Source organism: Brachyhypopomus gauderio, chromosome 11 (assembly GCF_052324685.1).
Source record: "Brachyhypopomus gauderio isolate BG-103 chromosome 11, BGAUD_0.2, whole genome shotgun sequence".
Classification (NCBI taxonomy): Eukaryota; Metazoa; Chordata; class Actinopteri; order Gymnotiformes; family Hypopomidae; genus Brachyhypopomus; species Brachyhypopomus gauderio.
Window position 1 is genome coordinate 18,572,390 of NC_135221.1, and position 6,000 is coordinate 18,578,389.

Consider the following 6,000-nt stretch of genomic DNA (forward strand, 5'->3'; position numbering starts at 1 on the left):
CAGAGTCAGTAAGTGTGAAGGAAAGCGTTGGACAGACGAACTGTCAAAGATCCTGATGGCGTATCGTACAACCACCCACAGAGCATCTGGGGAAACCCCAGCTTATCTCATCTTTGGGAGGGATATGCGCAACAAACTACCTCATTGGGGAGAAAAAGAAAATGAGAACAGAGACATAAGAAAGCATCATGATGAATATAAGAAGAAAATGAAAGAGTATGCTGACAAGAAACATGGAGCAAAAGAACATGGTTTTGAGGTCGGAGACATTGTATACATTGCAAATCTGGAGAACAACAAGTTGGATTCAAAATACAAAGGTGTGCGTTATGTTATAGTGACGAGTACCTCTGACTCTTCCTTTGAGCTGGTCAACACTGAAAATGGAAGTAGAGTTATGAGGAATGTCAAACACCTCCGACATGCACCCATAATAGGGGAGGTCAACATCCCAGAACCAGGGACTCCGCACTTAGACATTAGGGCACCCGAGGATTTACTACAGCCACAACACTTGCCAACTGAGACTCCTCAAGAGACTGTCACAGTACCGGAAACCGCACTTGCAGATGAACTTACCACCAGATCTGGGAGGGTTATCAGGAAGCCAGCTCGCTACAGAATGTAGAATTGGAAAAAAAAAAAGAATTTGGGAAATGGTTTTGTTTTAGTAGTTAAGGTGGTTTAAACGTGTTTTATTATGTGAGGTTCTATGTTGGAAATGTTACTAGGCCACAATATGTTCAATTTAGTTTGGCTAGAAGTTAAAATCCTACAAGGGAAGGAAAATGTAGCATAGTTATAGAGCCCGCTAGGGGGTGCTAGAGGAGAGGAGTGAAGGGGAGAGAAGAGGTGTAGCGGGAGCACATGAAGAGAGAGAATAAAGGAAAATAACTTAAAGTAATCAACAGGTCTCATTATTGAACAACACAACAAATCGGAAGCCAGTGTAATGCTGTGAGAGTGGGACTGATATGATTGAATTTTCTAGCCTTAGTTAGGACTCTAGCATTTTGTACAAGTTGTAGCTTCTTTATGGACTGTTTAGAGCATCCAATTAGAAGACCATTACAGTAGTCCAATCTTGACAAGACATGGACATGGACCAGCTTCTCTGCATCAGCTAACGAAAGTAAATGTCTCAGCTTGGAGATATTACGTAAATGGAAAAAGGCAGCCTTAGTGACGTCGCATATATGCGTGTCAAATGAAAGATCCGAATCAATAGTGACACCTAAGCTTTTTGCGGTAGATTTAGGAGTTACTGAAACATGCACTCAAGGTTCACAGGACCTTGTGTCTTAGAAGAGAGTTAAGAAATGCATTATCACAGCAAGATGCAGAAAAATTGGTGCATGCCTTTCTTAGCTCCAGATTAGACTACTGTAACTCATTACTGTCAGGATGCTCAAATAAGAATCTAAATAAACTTCAAATAGTTCAAAATGCCGCAGCCAGAGTTCTGACTAGAACTAGAAAATACAATCATATCAGATCAGTCCCATCAGCCCTGCATTGGCTCCCAGTTAAATTCCGTATTGATTTTGAAATTCTTCTATTGACTTATAAAGCACTGCACGGGCTTGCTCCTGATTACCTCCAGGAACTTATTTCCTATTATGAACCCCCACGTCCACTAAGATCACAGGGTGCTGGCCTCTTATTAGTTCCAACAATTAATAATGTAACAGCAGGGGGAAGAGCCTTTTCTTATAAGGCCCCCCAGCTTTGGAATAACCTCCCAGAATGCGTCCGGGACGCTGACAGTCTCAATCTTTATGTCTAGGTTGAAAACCTACTTATTTAATTTAGCATTTGATAACTAATTTGCCCCATTAGATAAAGGTACAGTTCCAGGGGTTCATAGACGAAGGGTTTTATGGTAAACTGGAGTGCTGGTACTGTTGTCCTGTCACTGCACGTGGTCACTCAAGTTTGTTGACAGTGCAGTGGATGGATGCCAATGTCTCAGAATGCTCCCAAGTCTATGTTACCTTCTGGTTCTGCCTTTTCCGCTAGACTGTAATAATTTAATTTGATGCCAGAGTTGCTGCCACACTCCAGAAATGTTTATAATAATTTCTTCTTCATCTATCCTGGGCCAGCCACCTCCTGCATAACCAGATATGATGGAGGATCAACCTATTGCCCTGACTTACCAGTGTGGATGAAGGATAAACCCACTACACTGGCCTCTCTCACCGTCCTCTGCTATGACTAACATTTAGGACTGAACAGGAATTACATAAATAACTCATGTATACACACCAAGATGGACTTTATTTATCCCTCACATCTTTTCTTTGTTTGTCTCTTTTTGAATTGTTCATTGTGACTGGCGTCAGCCAGAGGAGGATGGGTTCCCCCCCTGAGTCTTGGTTCCTCACAAGGTTTCTTCCTCATGCTCTTAGGGAGTTTTTCCTTGCCACTGTCGCCCTTGGCTTGCTCACAGGGGGCTTGGACTCGGACAATTGTAAAGCTGCTTTGTGACAACAACTGTTGTAAAAAGCGCTATATAAATAAAATTTGATTGATTGATTGATTGATTGATGAGGCCCTCTAGTGGCCAGAAGGGTGCATGCCAGCCGCTTTCATCATAGTGTCTCTGAAGCAAGCAGAGTCAGTATAGCTTGTTTGCTGTGCACAAGGAACGCAGGAATGCAGGTGCAGAAAGTAGACAATAATATTACCATCTTTCCTTATTGTTATCATTTATTAAAAACTGCTTTAATTACCTAAGCTGCCCAAAGTCTTTAAAAATGTATCACTCTATTAGGGGTGTATTCAACTAAGGATTTTCATAGTCGAATCTGATTCGTCAGCTTTTCCCTTTAGTCGACTAATAGTCGAATCGGGTTTATTATTATTTTTTTACTTAGAGCACCTTAAACGGGATCCCGTTCTCATTCAGGACATTTTACCTCTTCAAAGTAAAAACCTAAAACAGTCAGATAAATGAATAGGCTAAACATGGTAGGTTGGCTTTATTCAGCTTTTATTTATTTACTTATTTATTTTTTAATGAAACGTTAGAGAACATTAACCGTTAGTGCGCATTGCGCATATCGAACTGTCAGACAGGCACTGTGCAAAATGTCAAAAATATTTTAAATAAAATATGCCTGCCTGAAAATATTAAACAATTGCCATACAACAGCAAAAAAATACAAGGAAAGGTTCAAGTAACGGGGTTTAAAAGCAAACAACAACAAAAAATGTTTATAGGCCTACTTACCGAGACGCACCGCGACGAGACGGCACGACTGAAACTACAAACGTTTTTTTTTCGCCTTACGTGTTTTAAATGGTACGCCATGTTGGTTGTTGTCGTGCGAAATGAAAGACGTTGATGACATAACTTGCACTTTACTTTGTTTGATTCATCTTTGTTTTTCAAAATACTTTAAGTTTTTTAGTAGCCATTATAATCTCGGCAGATGCTGCGCGTATTCTGTAGCGTGCTCAGCTCCGCTCGTTTGGATTGTGCAACAGCAGGGTGTGATTTATTAATGTGTAGTAAGGAAGATGCCTATTGTTAATGCGCAAACATCATTTTTAAATATTTATTAACAGAAATTAGGATTATTTTATTTGACAAAAGGTTATATATAACGAAAACAAACACATTTCATGCAACAACTAATGCTTAGCTGCATCCTTGGGCACCTCCATGCAGTTAGAATGGTACATTCGACTAGGACATTCATAGTCGACTAGGGGGTATAGTCGACTATAGTCGAATCAGCGACTATTGCAGGTCACCCCTACACTCTATATTTGCCAACTGCTGACTAATAGGTGTTTGAGGGAATGCATGAGATGGGCATGGGAGAGGATCTGTACTATGATTAGATCAAAGGAGTTGGGACCAGATCTCTACACAGTGTCATGGGTCCTAGTAGTTTCTTTGTGTGATTTTGAATGAGTGTGACATGTTGCATGTAGGAGGATGCTCCTCTATAAAACTGAAGTAGCAGGGGAATCTTAACAGGTCTTTAATGTTTTGGTGATGTTAAAGAATTTGTTGCATCTGGTCCTACATCATCATCACGTCAGAGCTTCATGATCACTCCTGAAATATGCAAATAAGAATACACGTTGGTTATTTCTCAAAATGTACTGAAGCTCTTCCTGTGTGAGTGAAGCACCTTGGCCATGTGGTGATGGCATGTAGAAGTGACACCCATGTAAATAGGAGGGTCTAAACCCTCCTGCTGCTCGGACAAGAACCAATTATTTCAGTGTTTGCAGTGTTGAGGGTAGAGAATAGGGAGGTATAAATCTCTACTGGTGATGACGGATAAAAAATTAAGGTTATATCATCTTAAATGAATATGCTGATTTCAGGTATAAAATCAATGCTGTTCCAACTATTGCCAATGTATGGGGGTGTGGAGAAAAACGATTCTTAATTAATTATCTCCTACGATTGGACGACAGAAACAGACAGGAGTAGACCTGAACTGAACTGAGCAGATGTGTAGCCTGTCTTGTTAAGTGTGAATGTAGGTGCTTACATGTGTATCCTCACTTGGACCTGGCATGGAGTTGGGTTTAGGGGGATACTGCTACTTCCCCACCTGGTCCACCTTCCATAGGACCACGTTCTTCTCTCCAGCCCCACTGGAGACAACAGCAAAACAGGAGCAGCTGGAATTCAGCCAGTTCTCTATGTGTTTTAGTAAATGTACCTCAGTTAGAAGGTGAATATAATCAGCAGCTGATTATCAGTGCTCCTGTCATCCTCATCATGTTTTGTAAATTGTTAGTAAAATATTTATTATTGTTCAGTAATGTCATTTTGTGTTTTAATTACAAAGGAGTCATACTGTCTTGTATTTTACTTTCGGTGTTACTCATGTAATCATCATTAGTGAATTATAGGCTAATATGTTTTAGGTTGAATGTATCCAGTTATGTTATCTGAGTGATTCACTATTTTCCCAGCTAACCATGCGGTACCTGAATTTAGCAAACTATATTGAGGGATGAATATTACACTGGCAACACATAGCCTAAATTATTACAAATAAATAAAATGTAGCTTCAAGAGAGGGGAAACAAAAGAAAGTAGAAATAGTTTCTTATAGACAGTTTGCATTGGTGCTTACTAAAATTTCCCTGGTGGAAATTTTTTTTTTTATAAACATTTTTAAATAACTGTAGTTTTTAAAAAAGTACAAATGTCCTACACATGTGCAACATAAAATAAAATATAAGTATAAAATATAGCTGGGCTAATTATATTACTATATTACAAGTGTGCTATATATGCACATCAATGCATAATACACAAAATGTAGCTGGGCAAATTATAGTGTGTGTTGTTTACAGTGGTGAACAGGATTCTTCAAGTCACCAGATTTAATCCATCACCATATTCGATCACGAAAATTAATGAGAAATTTGGTGGAGATTAAAATACCTGTCTAGTTTACTAAAATACCTGTCTAGCTTGTCAAAGTGTGTATTGTGAACACCTGCAGCTCCCCTTCTCGCCTCCAGAGGTCCTCCTCCCCTCAATTTTAGGGTTGCAAAGGTTTCTCCACAACTGTTTCCATTTTTTTACTAAATGCCCTGTCTGTATATACTCTTCCTTGATTATCTTCACCTTGCAAAGTATTGCCATTTCTCTGTGTTTGTATGCTGAGCATTATTCTCTAGCCTGTTTTCCTGTGTATATCACAAGACATATGCATCCCAATATGTCTTGTAATTCTGACTCGTGATTGCCACGTTCAGTGGGTGTAAGCAGGAAAATGCAGAGTACGAAAACTCTTTTAAGGTAAAAAAGAAAGTAACATCAACTGACATAGCACAAAAACACACTTGCCTATACCCTTTATTCGTTATGTTAAAAATGCTTCGTTCAAACTCTGCTTATGGTGTCTGCATTTGGGTTGCCACTTTGAAAACCTGACGTGTGTGACAAAATGACAAATATGTTGCAAATACTAAATAAATGTTTGGCTCCACTCACTACTAAAGTAACTACTTAAT